Source organism: Pteropus medius, unplaced genomic scaffold (genome assembly GCF_902729225.1).
Source record: "Pteropus medius unplaced genomic scaffold, Ma_sr-lr_union100, whole genome shotgun sequence".
Lineage (NCBI taxonomy): Eukaryota > Metazoa > Chordata > Mammalia > Chiroptera > Pteropodidae > Pteropus > Pteropus medius.
In genome coordinates, this window is record NW_024352787.1 from 18,753,219 (window position 1) to 18,771,382 (window position 18,164).

The 18,164-nt window shown below is 37.1% G+C and overlaps 1 pseudogene; it reads right to left on the reverse strand.

The window, feature by feature from the left end:
* Positions 1-17,798: 17,798 nt before the first annotated feature.
* Positions 17,799-17,917, reverse strand: LOC120591859 (uncharacterized; annotated as a pseudogene).
* Positions 17,918-18,164: the final 247 nt, after the last annotated feature.

Below are 18,164 nucleotides of genomic sequence, written 5' to 3' on the forward strand. Positions count from 1 at the left end.
CTTGAATCTATGAATGGATTTGGCTAGTATGGACATTTTAATATAATTCTTCTGATCTGTGAATATGGGATATCTTTTCATTTGTTCATGCATTCTTCAATTTCTTTTACCAAAGTTTTGTGGTTTTTATTGTACAGACCTTTCACTTCCTTGGTTAAATTTATTTCTAAGTGTTTTATTGTTTTTGATGCAATTGTGAATGGAATTGTTTTCTTTATTTCTTTTTTAGGGTATTTCATTATTTATGTGTAGAAATGAAACTGATTTCTATATGATGACTTTTATATATTGTGACTTTACTAAATTCATTGATTAATTCCAAAGTTTTTTAATTGAGTCTTTAGGATTTTCTGTATATAATAAGATCATGTCATTTTCAAATGAAGGCAATTTTATTTTTTTCTTCCCTATTTGGGTACCTTTTATTTTGTTATCTTGCATGATTGCTTTAGCTAGGACTTCTAGTACTAGATTGAATAAGAATGATAATAGTGGGCACCCTTTTTTGTTTCTGATCTTAGAGGAAATCTTTTAACCTTTCACCACTGAGTTTAATGTTAACTATGTTTGTCATATATGACCTTCATTATGTTCCTCTATACCTGTTTTGTTGAGGGTTTTTATCATGAAAGTATATTTTATTTTGTCAAGTGCTTTTTCTGCATCTATTTAGATGATCATATGATTTTTATCTTTCATTGTATTAATGTGGTATATCAGATTTATTGATTTCATATGTTGAGCCATCTTTGCATCCCAGAGATAAATCACACCTGATCATGGTGTATGATCCTTTTAATGTATTTGATTTGTATTTGATTTGTATTTGATTTGTTCAATATTTTGTTGAGAATTTTTTACATCTATATTTATTAGAGATATTAATTTTTCTATAATTTTTCTTTTCTTGTAGTGTCCTTATCTGGCTTTGGTATCAGGGTAGGGCTGGCTTTGTAAAATAAGTATTACCTTTTTTTCAATATTTTGGAAAACTTTGAAAAAGATTAGCATTAATTATCCTTTAAATGTTTGGTAGAATTCGACAGTGAAACCATCTGGTCCTGAGCTTTTCTGTGTTGGGAAGTTCTTCATTACTAATTCAATCTCCTTATTCATTATTGGTCTGTTTGGATTGTCTTTCTTTTCATAATTCAATCTTGACAAGTTATGTGTTTTGAGGAATTTATCCACTTCTTCTAAGTTATCAAATTTTTCGGCCTATGTTCATAGTAGTCTGTTATGACTCTACATATTTCTGTGGTATTAGTTATAATGTCTCCTTTTTCATTTATGATTTTATTATTTACATATTCTCTATTTTTCTCTTGCTATCGCTCAAAGTTTGTCAATTTTGTTTATCTTTTCAAGAAAACCCAGGTCTTAGTTTTGTTGATATTTTCTATTGTTTTTCTGGTCTCTACTTCATTTATTTATGCTCTAATTTTTGTTTACTTCATTCTTTAATCTTGATCTTAGCTTATGTTTCTTTTTCTAGTTCCTTGAGGTGTAAAATTATGTTGTTAATTTGAGATATTTCTTTTTTTTACTATATGCATTTATTGTTATGTACTTTCTTCAAGAACTGCTTTTGCAGCATCCCATAGGTTTTGGTATGCTGTGTTTTCATTTTCATGACTTTTGTTATATTTTTTGATTTCTCTTTTGATTTCTTCTTTGACCTTTAGGTTGTTCATGAGTGTGTTTTTTAGTTTCCACATGTTCGTAAATTTATTTGTTTTCATGACTTTGACAGCCTTGTGGAATACTGGTTAGATATCCTGTAGAATGTTCTCAATATGAGTTTGCTCAATGTTTTTCTCATAATTAGACTGGAGTTATGCTTCGTTTTGTTTTGAAAGAATGCCCTCTTCATCACATTGTATCAGGGGGTATATGACATCCACACGACATTGCTAGTGATGTTAACTTTCATCACTTGGTTAAGGTAGTGTTTGCCAGTTTTCTCCATGGTAAAGATATTGTTTACTGCCTGATTTCACCATTAGAATGTAAGATCTATGAGAATAGAGATGGTCCATGTTTTGTTTACTGCTGTATACCCAGTATCTAGAACAGCGCATGGCCTATAGGTACTCAACAAATATTTGGTGAATAAATAAATGAGTAAACTGAAGGATGAATTAGATAATTCTAAGCTTCCCACTCTACTCAACTCTAGTTGAAAATTTGTTCTGACTTTATGTGTGATTATGTTAGGGTACATAGTCTATATGCATGAAATGTATTATAGTGCCTGCCACCAATTACTCAATATGGGTGCGCAATAGCACACATTGTTTGACAGGTAACTTACTTATTAAGACTATATTTTATTTTGGCTTGAAAAGCCAGGGCAAGATTATCTAGGCCAACTTTGTTGGGAGTTTGCATACAGCATTTGAATGAGGTTATGTTTTAGTTAGACCTAGATTTTCAAATCTCATTTCTACCACTTCTTAGCATTGTGTTTCTGGGCAAGTGGTCTAGCCTCTTTAAATGTTCTCAGCTCTGATATGAGAGAAATTGTTCTTTTTTTTGTAAGTTGATATTAGGGTTTAGTGAAATCACATAGAAAGTGGTTACTCAGCGCCTGGCATTTTGCTCAAGAAATGCTTGTTTACTTCATTTTCCACAATCTTCTGAAGCATGTGGTCAAATTAATTCTCTTATTCTGGCACAGTCATTTACTATAAAAGAGCATATTTTATCCAGAAGATCAGTGCAGACAATTCCATTTCATTAGAGAGCTGGTGATTTAATAATTTACTTAGAAACAAGCTGTGATTACTCAGTCATAAGAAGAGATGAAATACTTCCATTTGTGACAACATGGGTGGACCTCAAGATAATCATGCTAAGCGAAATAAGCCAGACTGAAAAAGTAAAAAAATCACATGATATCACTTATATGTGGGATATAAACCTAAAAGCAACAAATGAGCAGGACGAACAAACAGAGGCTCATGGTCATGGACAATAGACTAGTGGTTTCCAGAGGGTGGGGGGAGAGGGAAGAAGGAAAGCAGGGGATAAAGGGTCAAATATATGGTGACAGAACTCTAACTGTGAGAGAACACAGACACACACACACACACACACACATATATATATATATATATATATATATATATATATATATATATATGCCTTACTGTTAAAGTGTACACCTGAAACTTATTGGATTTCGTTAACCAATGTCACCATAAGAAATAAATAAATAAATAAATAAATAAATAAATAAATAAATAAAACACAACAAATAAAATAAAGAAACAAGCTGTGGCTTTCCTTATAAAACTTATCTGGCATATCTGCAAAGAACCATTTTTATTTTCCTATTGGCAAGAAAGCTGATGAAATATAAACGCTTTACAAATATGTTCAGAACAGTTTACTCTCATGCAATGTCTGCACCTGAAGAAATATATAATGCCCTTCAGTGGATGTGGCTCAACATAAAATTTGTCATTTCTCAAGAATTTGAAATATCACCCCATTTCTTATATCCCATGCACTGCATGTGTTTGTTTGATAATGTTGGTCTGCCTTTTTATTTCAGTAGCTGAAGTAACATAGCCCCGTTTTATAATTTGTCAAATGATTGAAGGAATCAAGCATGTCTGTGTTACCCCAGTAATGTCACTAATTCCTAGTTTTTAAATAAGAGTGGGTAGTGAGAACTTAACTTGGGGGAAATGTGTTCTGTGGGATGTATATTCTCTGCAAGTTGTTTATAATATTTATCTGTATAGCCAGAGGAGTAGAGGGACATATTTCAAATTCCCACTGGCAAAGGCTCCCAGTTCTTTTATAAGGATTTGTAAAATTTCATCTCTTTGAATCTTGTCAGCAATCTCTGGATATCCTCTAGGCTTTCTTTCATAATGCTTTCAACACACAGAGCTCAGTGGTCTGGGTAGAGAATGTGTATGTGAGAGTATATGCTTGCATGTGTGTGCATGTGTGCCTACATGGAACTTCCTTGATTGAAATGCCAATATCCTGTCACTTTCTGGTCTGAATTTACTCTAGCAGTAAAATGGAAGTATCACGCTGCATAGTGAAGTGTTGCAGTTGAATCTAACCTTCTACTTAGTTGAGTCAGCTTAATATAGATCAGTGTTTAGGTTTTCCTTTTTGTTCTTTTCTGTTTTTCTTCTCTAGAGCTTCTCATCATCTGTTGAGTTCAGGGGAAAATCATTTCCCTGGAGCTGTGACAATTCTCAGTGTGGAGAGGGACAGGGATCACATTCAATTTTCAGGGATGATAGATGTGTGTGGAATTTGCCAAGAGTTTTGTGGTTTAAAAGTGTCTACATTTTCTATTTTCAACTTCTTTTGGGAAGTATATATCACCAAATATTAGAGAGGCAAAGTTTTTACTTCCTCTCAAATGGAGAAGTAATGGAGGTTGTCCAGCACACAAATTTTTTATTACACCACAGGGGCAAAAACCATTTACTTCACAATCTTGCTGAAGAGGAAGATAGCACCTAGAGCAGACTTGCTCTTACCATTCTAGAGGCTAGAAACCCAAGATCAGTGTGTTAGCATAGTTGATTTCTGGTGAAGGCCCTCTTCCAGGTTGTTGACTGGCAACTTCTTGCTGTGTCCTCACAGAGTGGAAGTAGGGCAATCAGGCTCTCTGGGGGTCTTTCATAAAATATAGAAGAAGGAAACAGTTTAATGGAACTGTAATCTGGTGAGTCATGGAGAGAGTGAAAGGAGGTGAAGTTGCAGAGGTAGGCAGGGCCAGATCTTGCATAACTGTGTGTGCCCCAATAAGAAGACTAAATTTCATTTGAATGCACAGTAAGTCCCTGAAATTTTCTAAACAGAAGAATGACCTGATTTCATTCATGTTTTTTTAAATTAATTTGATTTTTTCCAGTTTTATTGAAATATAATAGACAATTAGTTCTCATATTTACATTCTACAATTCAATAAAATTTTCTTTTTCATTTATTGGTGGTATACAATAATATATTAGTTTCAGTTGTACAACATAGTGATTAGAGATCTGTATAACTCACAAAGTGATCACCCCACTAAATCTATTACCCCTCTTCCCCCTTACATATTTATTACTTTGTTAACTATTTTCTTTATACTAGACTTTATATCTCCATGTCTATTTTGTAATCATTTGTACTTCTTAAGCCCTTTGCCTTTTTTTGCTATCCCCCCAACTCCCTCCCATCTAGTAATCCTCAAAATATTCTCTGTATCTATGAGTTTATTTCTGTTTTTATTGTTGTTATTGATTTTGTTCGTTAGATTCCATTTGTACATGAAATCATGTGATACTTGTCTTTCTCTATCTGACTTATTTCATTCAGCTCAATGCCCTCTAGGTTCATCAAGGCAATATCTTTTTCAATCCCCTTCCTTTTAATTTGTGTGTGTCTTTTAATCTCATGGTACTTCAAATTAAAATGTTTTAGGAATCTCCATACTGTTTTCCATAGTGGTTGCACCAAATTTACAATCCCACCAACAGTGCACAAGAGTTTCCTCTTCTCCCCATCTTCACTGACACTTGTCATTTGTTGATTTATTGATAGCCATTCTGACAGGCATGAGGTGAGATTACATTGTGGTTTTGATTTGCATTTCCCTGATGATTAGTGATATTGAACATCTTTTTATATGTCTATTGTTCATCTGTATGTCCTCTTTGGAGAAATGTCTATTCAAATCCTTCGACCATTTTTTAATTGATTTTTTTTGGTGTTAAGTTGTGCGTTTCATTTATGTATTTTGGATATTAAACCTTTATCTGATGTATCATCAGCAAATATCATCTTGTATTCAATATGCTGTCTTTTCATTTCTGATTTCTTCACTGTGCAAAAACTTTTGTTTATTCTTTTCTTTTCCTTATTCATGAAGTTAGATTTCTTTCTGTCACCACATATTTGACCCCCTGTATCCCGTCTACCTCCCCCATACCCCTACCATCTGGTAACCACTAGTCCATTGTCCATGTACATGAGTCTCTGTTTGTTTATCCTGTTCATTTGTTGCTTTTAAGTTTATATCTCACATATAAGTGATATCATGTGATTTTCTACTTTTTCAGACTAGCTTATTTCGCTTAGCATGATTATCTCGAGGTCCATCCATGTTGTCACAAATGGGATATTTCATCTCTTCTTATGGCTGAGGAATATGCCATTGTATATATGTACCACAGCTGCTTTAGCCAATCATCTATCGTAGGACATTTCAGTTGTTTCCATATCCTGGCCACTGTGAATAATGCTCCTATGAACATCAGTGTGCAAATATCTTTTTGGATATGGGTTTTCAAGTCTTTGGGGTAAATACCCAGTAGAGGGATTGCTGGATCATATGGTAGATGAATTCTTAGTTTTTTGAGGAACCTCCATACTGTTTTCCATAGTGGTTGTACCAATTTGCAGTCCTATCAGCAGTGTATGAGGGCTCCATTTTCTCTGCATCTTCTCCGTCATTTGTTATTGCTTGCCCTGTTGATTACAGCTATTCTAACAGCTGTGAGATGGTATCTTATTGTGGTTTTGATTTGCATTTCCCTAATAGCTAGTGATGTTGAGTATCTTTTCATATGTTTGTTAGACATTTGTATGTCTTCTTGGGAGAAGTGTCTGTTCAGGTCTTCTGTCCATTTTTAAATTGGATTGTTTGCTTTTTTAGTGTTGAGTTGTATGAATTCTTCATAAATTTGGATATTAACCCATTACCAGATGTATCATTGGTGAATAGCTTCTCTAATTCGGATGGTTGTCTCTTTACCTTGTTGATGATTTCTTTTGCTGTACAAAAGCTTTTTAGTTTTTGATGTAGTCTCATTCATTTATTTTTGCTTTTACTTCCTTTGCTTTCAAAGTCATTAAATTCTGCTCTAATTTTGATTATTTCTTTCCTTCTGCTGAGTTTAGGCTTCATTTGTTCTTCCTTTTCTAGTTTTTTAAGATGAAGCATTAGGTTGTTTATTTGGGCTCGTTCTTGTTTTTTGAGGTAAGCTTGTAATAATATGAACTCTTATGTCTGCTTTTCCCATCTCCCAAAAGTTTTGATATGTTATACTATCATTATCATTTGTTCTATGTATCTCTTGATCTCTCTTTATTTCTTCCATGACCCAGTCATTCTTCAGTAGCATGTTGTTTAAACTCCATGTATTTGTGGTTCTTCCCAATTACTTTCTGCAGTTGATCTCTAGTTTCAAAGCATTATGATCCGAGAATATGGTTGCTATGATTTCAACCCTCTTATATTTGTTGAGGCTAGTTCTGTGTCCCAGTATGTGGTCGATTCTTGAGAATGTTCCATGTGCCCTAGAGAAGAATGTATAAGCAGCTGCTTTGAGATGGAAGGCTCTGTGAATGTCAATTATGTCCATTTGGTCTAATGTGTCATTTAAGGATGTTATTTCCTTATTGATTTTCTGTTTGGATGATCTGTCCATATCTGACAGTAGGGTATTTTGGTCCCCTACTATGATAGTGTTTTGGTCTGTTTCTCCCTTTAGTTCTGTCAGTAATTGCTTTACATATTTTGGGGCTCCCTGATTGGAGATATTAATGTGTTATGTCTTCTTGGTGCATGATTCCCTTTATCATTATGTAGTGTTCCTCAGTATCTTTCTTTACCTTTTTTATTTTAAAGTCTATTTTTTCTGATATTGGTACCGCTACTCCCGCTTTTCTCTGAATGCCATTTGCTTGAAATATCATTTTCCACCCTTTCACATTGAGTCTATATTTGTCTTTGGAACTGAGATGTGTCTCCTAGAGACAGCATATGGTTGGGTTTTGTTTTTTGATCCATTCTGCAACTCTGTGCCTTTTTATTGCTGAGTCTAGTCCACTTACATTTAGGGTGATTATTGAAATACGAGGCCTTCTTATAGCCATTTTATCTCTTGCTTTCTGGAAGCTTAGTGTTTCCATTGCTTCCTTGTCCTTGTGTTTCTGTTTTCTTTATTTTGGTTGGCTTTGTGGGGTTTGCCTCTGGTCCTTCTTGTTTTGTGTTATGTATTCAGTTCTGAATCTTCCGTGTGTGGTTACCATTACAAATCTGAAAAGGATACCTGTATATATACAGTCGTCCATTTTATTCTGCGCATGCCTTATCTCCACTCCTTTTTGCAAATTTATATCTTTGAATCCTCCCCTTTTCACTTATTGTTATCTCAGTTTGTCCCTATATATGGTGAACGTGCATTACCATATTGCTATAGCAATTCTCTTCTTATTATTTAAGCTTATAATGCCCTATTCTTAGTGAGGATTGCATTCCTCTGCTTCTATTTGCCTGATAGTCACTTTACTCCTAATTATGTATTTCCTTTTCATTGTTATTTTGTTTTAGGTGAGCTGATCCCTTTCAGTATTTCCTGTAGTGCAGGCCTTGTAGTGGAGAATTCCCTCAATTTTTGTATGTCTGGAAGGGTCTTAATTTCTCCTTCATATCTAAAGGGGAGCTTAGCTGGATACATTATTCTAGGCTGGTAGTTCCTTTCACTTAATAGTTTAAATATTTGATTTCATTTCTTTCTGGCTTGTAAGGTCTGCGCTGAGAAGTCCGATGATAATCTAATGGGTTTTCCTTTATATGTTATCGTTTTCTTCTCCCCGGCTGCCCTGAGAATTCTATTTTTGTCGTTGATTTTTATAACTTTAATATAATGTGTCTCGGAGAAGGCCTTTTTAGGTTGAGATAATTGGGTGTTATGTTGACTTCTTGAATTCCAAGCGCCAGCTCATTCCTTAGATTTGGGAAATTCTCATCAACTATTTGTCTGAAAATGCTTTCTAGTCCCTGCTCTTTTTCTTCCCCTTTGAGAATGCTCATTATTCTTATGTTTCTTCCTCTGATGGTGTCAGCTAGTTCTTTTATTTCTCTTTCATGATTTTTCATTTTTCGATTTCTTCTTCCTTCTGATTTATTTTTATATTTCTGTCTTTGATATCACTGATCCTTGCCTCCATTTGGTCAACTCTATTTCCCAAGCTTGCTATTTCATTCTTCATCTTCTTTAACATGTTCTTCATTTCCAGTTATATTTAGTTCTATTTAAGAGTTTCAATCTCCTTGCTAAAGAACTCATTCTGCTCATCTAGTTGTTTTTTCAGTTCCTGGAATTGTTGATGTGACTTGTTTTGGATATCACTGATTTTTTTAGAAGTACCATCATGAATTCTCTGTCATTTAAGTTGCATATTTCTATGTCTGTAAGCTTATTTTCTGGAGGTTTTTCTCTTTCTTTCTGAGCTGCCTCTTCACCTTGGTTGTTCATGGCGTTTAATGGACTGCTTCTCCATTAAACATGGTGTTTAAAGGACTGCTTCTCCATTAATGGAAGTGTATTCTGCTTTTTTTTTTTCCAGAAAAAAGATTTATTATTTAAAGATCTCTCTTTAGCCTGTTTCAAAGAAGGTGTTTTTATTTTGGTTTCCAGTAGGTGGCATCTAATTTTCTTGGATCCCTGCTTTATATAAAGACTTAATAATGCCTTTTTTTTTTCTTATAGGTATTCAATCATGCTCGCTACCCTCAGTCTCAGTCTCTGTCAGTGTTAGTGACAGTTTTGGTAGCATTTGCTCAGAGTCCCCTGAGTCTCTGCTGTGTTCGGACTCAGAGGATATGGGGGGAGGGGTCCTCTGGGCTGGGGAATGGTGCCTGCAGACCAGCCTTGCATTTTGTAACTGTGGCTGGTAATAATCAACTGTTGTTTTTCTCTGCCATCCTGCTTCTCTGCCATCTCCACTTCTCTGTTTTCTACTGTGATCCCTGGGCACAGCCGCTACTTGGAGCTCACAGCTCTCTCAGGTAGGGTTGTTCAGGTAACCCGTCAAAGTTTCTCCTCTCCCCATCTTCCTGCAGTGAGATCCAACTGTGAGAGGCAGCTTCTTTTTTTTCTTTTATTCTACCTCCAGACTTCCGCATTTCTGACCTGTGGTAGCTCTTATTTGCAGATCCCTTACTCAGATGTGCTTGTGTGCGGGTTGTGAGTTGTTTTGTTTTTTGGTTTTTTTTTTGTTTTTTTAGTTTTAATTGATCATCTTAATTTTATTTCAAGGGGAGAGATCTGGGGACATCTCTCACTCTGCCATGCTTCTGATATCGCTGTCTTTCAACCTATTTCTAATTGTTAATTTTGTATCCTGCTACTTTACTGAATTCATTGATCAGTTCTAATAGTTTTTTGGTAGATTCTCAATATATAGTATCACATTGTTCGCAAATAATGGTAGTTTCACTTTTTAATTTCCAATTCAGATGACTTTTATTTCTTTTTCTTGTCTGATTCCTGTGATAAGACTTCCAATATTACATTGAGTAGAATTGAAAGAGCACATCCTTGTCTTTTCCCTGATCTTAAAGAAAAAGCTTTCAGCTTTTGACCATTGAGTATGATGTTAGCTGTGGTTTTGTCATATATGGCCTTTATTATGTTGAGGTACATTCCCTCTATCTCCACTTTCCTGAGAGTTTTTATCATGAATAGATGTTGGATTCTGTCCAATGCTTTTTTTGCGTTTATTGATATGATTGTATAATTTTTCTTTTTCTTTTTTTTTTTTAAATGGTGTATCATGTTAATTGATTTGTTATATCGAACTAACCTTGCATTCCAGGAATAAATTTCTCTTGATCATAGTGAATGATCTTTTTAATATATTACTGAATTTTGTTTACTAATATTTTCCCCCAAGCTTTATTGAAATATAATAGACAATTATGCTCACATTTACATTGTACAATTCATTGAGTTTTTTTCAATTATTGTTGGCATACAATAATATATTAGTTTCATTTGTAGAGCAGAGTGATTAGAGCTCAAATGATAACCCCACTCAATCTAGTACCTACTTCCCCCTTACATATTTATTACAACATTGTTGACTATTTTCCTTATGGTAACTTTATATTTCCATGACTATATTGTAACTATCCATTTGTATTTCTTAATCCTTTTGCCTTTTTTTTTACCATCTCCCCAACCCCACACCTGCCTAATAGCTCTCAAAATATTCTCTGTATCTATGAATTTGTTTCAGTTTTTTTTATTATTATTATTTATTTTGTTCTTTAGATTCTGCATGTACCTGAAATCACATGGTATTTATCTTTCTCTATCTGGCTAATTTTATTCAGTGCAATACCCTCTAGGTCCTTCAAGGCAGTATCTTTTTCCATTCCCCTTCCTTTTAGTCTGTGTGAGTCTTTAATCTCTTGTAGGCAGCATATGCAGTGGTTTTTTTCTTATCCATTCAGCCACCCTATCCTTTGGTTGGAGCACTTAATTCTCTTCTATTTTAGGTAGTTGTTGATAGATATGTAGTTAATTCCAGTTTTTATTCGTGATTTGATACATGGTTTTTCTTCTTAAAGAAGTCCCTCCAACATTTTCTGTAATACTAGTTTGGTGGTGATGAATTCCTTTAGCTTGTTTTTGTCTGGGAAGCTCTTTGTCCTTCAACTCTAAATGATAGCTTTGCTGGATAAAATATTCTTGGTTGGAGATCCTGGAGTTTCAGCACATCAAATATTTTGTGTCAGGCCCTGTCCTGCATCACTTCTTTTGAGAAATCAGCTGCCAATCTTATGGGTGCTCACTTGTAGGTAATTAACTGCTTTTCTCTTGCTGCTTTTAAAATTCTCTCTTTGTATTTAACCTTGGCATTTTAATGCTGATGTGTCTTGGTGTGAGCCTCTTTGGGTTCCTCTTTCTTGAGACTCTCTGAGCTTCCTGGGGTTTTATGTCTATTTCCTTCACCAGGTTAGGGAAATTTTTCATCATTATTTCTTCAGATATCTTTTCCACTTCTTTTTCTCCCTGTCCTCCTTCAGGTACGTCTATTATGTGGATGTTTTTACACTTAATTTTCCCCTCAAATCTCCTTAAGTTATTATTATATCCTTGGCTTCTTTTTTCTTGCTGTTCTGATTGGGTGACCTTAGCTACCCCATCCTCTATATTAGTGGTTTGATCCTCTTCTTCGTCCACTCTGTTAATTCCTTCTAATATACTCCATCTCAGATGCTGTATTCCTCATTTCTAACTGGCTCCCTATTATGTTTTCTATCTCTGTTTTTAGTTGTTTTTTTTTTTTATCTCTTTGTTAAAGTTCTCACTGAGTTCATACTCTTCCCCTTAAGTTCTTTGAGCACCCTTATAACCAGTGTTTTGAACTCTGCATCTGGTAGATAGCTTGTCTCCATTATCGTGAGTTCTTTTTCTGGAGCTTTGTTCTGTTCTTTCATGTGGGACATGCTTCTTTATCTCCCCATTTTGGCTGCCTCCCTGTGCCTGTTTCTATGTATTAGATAGGCCTTCTAAGTCTCCTGGTCTTAGCAGAGTGGCTTTATGTAGCAGATGTGCTGTGGGGCCCTTGGCACAGACCTGAGAGGTGTCCAGCTGCAGGCCAGGTTTAGCCACAGTCTGGGTACCTCCGGGGCTACCTGGTAAGAGTCACCAGGAAATCCGCATATGGCTGCCACCCATGCTGGGCTTATAGGTGCCTCAAGGGCCCAAGTCAGAAACCAAGGCTGGCTGCCACTGCTGTGGGGCTTGAGGCTGCTCAGCATGAGGTATAGGGCATGCCGAGGCCAGATGCTAATTCTTTGAGTTTTGTGAGACTTTGAAAGATTTTATGAAAGTTTGCAGCAGGAGCCAAGACAGCTCATTTGTATGAGATAGATCACTGGAAGTAGCTTGGGTTGCCTCACAAGTTGGGAGAAGTGGAGTCTCAGGGAATCCCCTAGGAGGAGCAACCTGTGTAATTTAGGTTGATGGTGACCCAGATATGGTAGCACCTGTTCTGCAGGTTGTGACGGAGGGAGAGCTCAACAAAGGAACAGTGGCTTCTGCCTGCACCTCTATTCAGGAGCCAGTTCCCCTTCAGCCCTTACCATGAAGCCTGACAGCTCAGTGCCTCCTCGTATGTCCCTGGTTCCCTTTGAGTTGCTGCTCTGGTGCTGGAGCTCAGAGGGATCAAGTCCTTCAGTGAGTAAGGCCGGGCATGAGCCCTTTAAGAGGAAGATCTCTGCTTCCCACAGTCCTCCGTCTCACTCAGCTGCAATCTCTGCTGGTTTTCACAGCCAGAAGTTTAGCAACTTCTCTTCCTGGTACTGGAACTCTGGGTTGGGGAGCCCAGTGTGCATCCAGTACCCTTTGCTCCTCATATATCTGCAGCCAAGATAGCCCTCCTGATTCTTGATTGCCACACAAGGTTGTGAGATTGAGCAGTTTTGCTTCTCTGCCCCTCCTATAATTTTGAGGTGACCTGTTATTTGAGATTACCTAGTTGTAGAGCTTCTGTTCAGCCATATCTCTAATGACTTTGTGTACTGGTTGCTCTGCAGTTTTATTATAATTTTGGTGTGGTTTCTAGCAGAGGTGTGCACCGCCTCTACATTCTACGCCATCTAGATCCACCTCACAGTGTTTTGAACTCTTCATCTGGTAGATTATCTCCATTTTGTTTAGTTCTTTTCCTGGAGTTTCCTGTTCTCTCATTTGGGACAAGTAGATTTGTATCTTCATTTTGGCTGCCTCCTTGTGTTTTTTTTCTTTCTTTTATTTATTAGGTAGATCTGCTATGTCCCCTGGCCTTAACAGAGTGACCTTATGTGGAAGGCGTCCTGTGGGACCCAGTAGTATAGTCCTCCAGTCACTTGAGTTCGGTGCTCCAGGGGTGTCCCCTGTGTAGGTTGTATGTACCCTATTGTCGTAGTTCAGCCTCAGTTGACATTGGCACATCAGTAGGTGGGGTTGATCTTCCAGCTGAATGACTGTTAGGGCTATCTGTGATGATAGTGGGTGAGCTGTAGTGTGGGGGCTGACCTCATTGAATAGCTTGCTTTAGTGGGGCTCTGGTGCGAGCCGAGTCTGTCCTTCAGGTATGTTATTTGTGAAGGTTGTTGGGTGATGCTTTGGTGTGATCTGAAGCCAGCCACCAGGTGTGTTTGTTTTAGAGCCTCTTGGGAGATGCTTTGGTGCAGGCCAAGGTTAGCCACCTTGTGCTGTTCTTGGGGCTTGTTGATAGGAATTACAAAGTGATCTGTTGGTTGCCACTTGTGCTAGGCTTGGAGGTGCCTGGGAGAGGTATGCTGTGAAGCAAGGTCATCTGCAACTTGGGTCAGGCTTGGAACCCTTTGGTGGGCACTGTGATGTGCATTGAGGCCAGCTATCACTTGTGTTGGACTTGTGGCCACTTATTTGAAGCTACATTCCAGGCTCAGACTGACTGTTTCTTATGCCAGACTTGCAGCCACGTGATGGTCACCACTTGTGTGCAGCTTGGGACACTTAGCAAGTGTTACATGGCACACTGAAGTTAGCCGCTGCTTGTGTAGGTGAGATGCTGCAAGAGGCTTGGGCCAGTTGGAAGAGTTGGGTGGGGTAAGTTCTCAGCTAGTCACCAGGGTGGGTGAGTGGTGTTAGCCAAGTTAAAGGAGAGCACAGATTTGGCACCCACCTGCACCTAGCTGGCTAGGTAGGAGGGGAGTTCAGCAAAGAAACAATGGTGCCTGCCAATGATTCTGTCCCCAGAGAGAGTTGCCCTAACCCCTGCCCCTCCAGCTCTCACCATGAAGCTAATCAATTCTGCTCCTTTTGGTGTGTCCCTGATGCTTTCAAGCTGCTGCCCCAGCACTGAAGCTCAGAGCAAATGAGTCTGTGAGTGAGGGAGTATGTATGCTGGCCTTTTAAGAGGAAGCCTGGGTCTCCAGCAGTCCTCCTCTCACTCACCTGCAATTCTCACTGATTTTCACAGCCAGATGTAATGGGGACTCCCCTTCCAGGCACCACAGCCACTTCCACTCCTCTTTATAAAGTAAGGAATAGCAATCTTTTAACTTTCAAAAGTTTGTACAATGAGAATTTATATACTAGGCACCTGTTTTTGCATGATAGCACAGTAAATATAAAAAGTATAACATGTTGGGTGAATGAAATTAAAGATACATATGATAAGATAAATTTGGTGTTTCATAAAATCATTTTTGGGGAAGGAGAACTCATTAGGTTGTAAAAATGAATCATAGTGAGAACAGAGTCTCATTGGCAGAGCATCACTCACCGCAGAGTAATTCTGCTGTTGTCATGGGACTCTGCATGGAGGCTGGATTGATGATGATCCCTTTTTTATTGAGATTTTGGGATCACATCTCATTTATGTTTATACCTGCCAGATGGCAGAGCCTTTATTTATCATTGCATTTCTTAGTCATTTCTTGATCTCTGAGGCTCAAAGTGCATAGACACTGAAGTGCTATTGTAAGTATGCTTATGAAATGCATCAGTAAACTCTAAGAGAAAAAGACATTGCAGAAGGCAGAAGCTTATTCCACAGGATAACAGGGATGGAGTTAAGAAGAGGAAAGATGGATATTCAATATCACAAAAAATACTCTGGCCATTTGACTCTCAGAATAACTTCCCAAGGGAAGCTGTGAAAATCCCACTGCTTGAGGCATTTGAGAATAGATTGGATGAAGTACTAGAGATTATCATGCGGGGAGTCAAATGTACTTTGGTCCTGGGAGTGAACCAAAATAGCCACAGAAACCACAAAATGGTCTTTTGTGGTCATGATTCTGGGAGTCCCGTCAGTTATTGTTAATTGAATTTTTTGCTATAACCATATGAATTTCTCTAGGCTGAACTGAAGAACCACACTTAAAATTTGAGACTTGGTGGACCTGCATGCCCATGGTCCAGCATCTGTCTTACACATTGCAGTGGTTGATGGTATGATCCCATCCTCTTCCTTCCCATACTTCCCCTCTCCTCCCTTCTTCTTTCTCCTCACCTCTTTCTCCCCTCACTTCCTCTTCCTTATTCTCCTTTCCTCCTCTTGCTTCCCCTTTCTTACTCTTTTATAAATAAAGGGAACAGATATGGTGTTGCAAAGGCTTAGAAAGAATTCTTCTGAGAATGAGTCATCATGGTGTTCCTGTTGAATACTTGATTTCTGTTGCTCATTGCATTGTGGTTTGGCATTTGGAGAATAAGGTTTTAAGCCCACCAGAGTCAACATGAGATATGAGAATTAATGAAGTTTGCTGGCCATTCCACAGAGGACAAGCCCTGCAAATCTTATAGAGTTGCCGTTAAAATCTTCTCCCTGCTCCTACCCCAGAGATCTGCTGGGGATTCTGGGTCTTATCTGTTTTACAGTTATTGTTAATGATTTGATGCAAGAGGAGGGCTGGGGGGAAGTGGGGAGGAGAGAGGAGGAAAGTTTAATTTCTTATCCAAAGAAATCCAAAACACTAATTCAAAAAGATGTATGCACCCCTGTTCATTGCAGCATTATTTACAGTAGCCAAGATAGGGAAGCAACCTAAGTGTCTATTGATAGACAATTGGATAAAGAAGTGATGGTACATATATACAATGGAATATTACTCAGCCATAAAAAATAATGAAAATTTTACCATTTGCAACAACATGGATAGACCTGAAAGGTATTATGCTAAGTGGAATAAGTCAGACACAAAAAGACAAATACCATATGATCTCATTTATATGTGGAATCTAAGGAACAAAACAGATAAACAAATAAAGACTCCTAGATGCACAGAACGAGCTAATGGTTGCCAGATGGGAGGGGAGTAGAGGGTGGGATGAAAAAGGTGAAGGCATTAAGTACAGATTGGTAGTTATGAAAAGTCATGGGAATGTAAAGTACAGCATGGGGAATATAGTCAATAATATGGTAATAACTATTTATAGTGCCAGGTGGGTACTAGACTAGTCAGGGGGATCACTTTGTAAATTATAACCACTATGTCTAATCACTATGCAGTACACTTGAAACTAACATAACGCTGAATGTCAACTATAATTTAAAAATTTTAAAAAATTTAAAAAGTTGAATGAAAGGTAATGGGGAATAAGAGGTTCAAATTTTCGGTTATAAAATAAATGAGCCATGGGGATTTAATGTACAGCATAGGGAATAGGTCAGTAATATTATGATAGCATTGTATGGTATTAGATGGTTGCTGGACTTATGGTGATCATTTCTTTAGGTATATAAATGTTAAATAACTGTATTGTACACCTGAAACTAATACAATATTGTATGTTAGCTATATTTTAATGACAATCTTTAAAAAAGAATTTAGAATTACTTAAATCTGAAAAAAATTGAATTTAGACTGAATTATGTTTCATGTTTATGAGTTCATAAATATCAAATAAAGACAAATGGATCACCAGGAAAAAAAATATGTTTAAGGAAAGCCTCTGAAGCTTGACCTGGGGCCCATTGCTGATATGGTCTCAAAACTGTGACTGAGGCAAGACAGGGACCCGAGCAAGTCAAAAGACTGAGAGACATTTTTCACGGAAATAGAACAAACAGTCCTAAAATTATTATGGAACCAGCAAAGACCCCAAAAAGCCACCTTAAAGAGAAAAAAAGAAGGCTGGAGACATTACACCCCCTGATTTCAAACTGTATTATGAAACTATAGTAATTCAAAAAGCATGGCATTATCATAAAAACAAACACATAGATTAATGGACAGAATAGAGAATCCAGAAACAAATCCACACATATATGATCAATTAATTTACCACAAAGTAGCCAAGAATATAAAGCGAGGGAAAAGACAGTCTCTTCAATAAGTGGCATTGAGAAAACAAGACAGCTACATGCAAAAGAATGAAACTGGAACACTATCTTATGCCAAACACAAAAATTAATTCAAAATGACCAAAGACTTGAATGTAAGACCTGAAACCTTCTAGAAGAAGACATTGGGATTAAGCTCCTGTTTTTTTTTTTAACGTCTACAACACCTGGTATTCCTAGGTGGTCTCCCATCCAAATACTAACCAGGCCCGACCCTGCTTAGCTTCCAAGATCAGACGAGATCGGGCACGTTCAGGGTGCCATGACCATAGATGGATTATGCTCCTTAATGCTCCTTAACATTGATCTTGGTGATAATTTTTTTTTTTTTTGGATTTGACACCAAAAACAAAGGCAACAAAAACAAAAATGAACAAGCGAGATTAACATCAAATTAAAAGGCTTCTGCATAGCAAAAGAAACCATCAACAAAATGAAAAGGCAACCTACTGAATGAGAGAAAATTTTTGCAATTCATATAAGGGGTTATTATCTAAAACATATAAAGAACTCATACAACT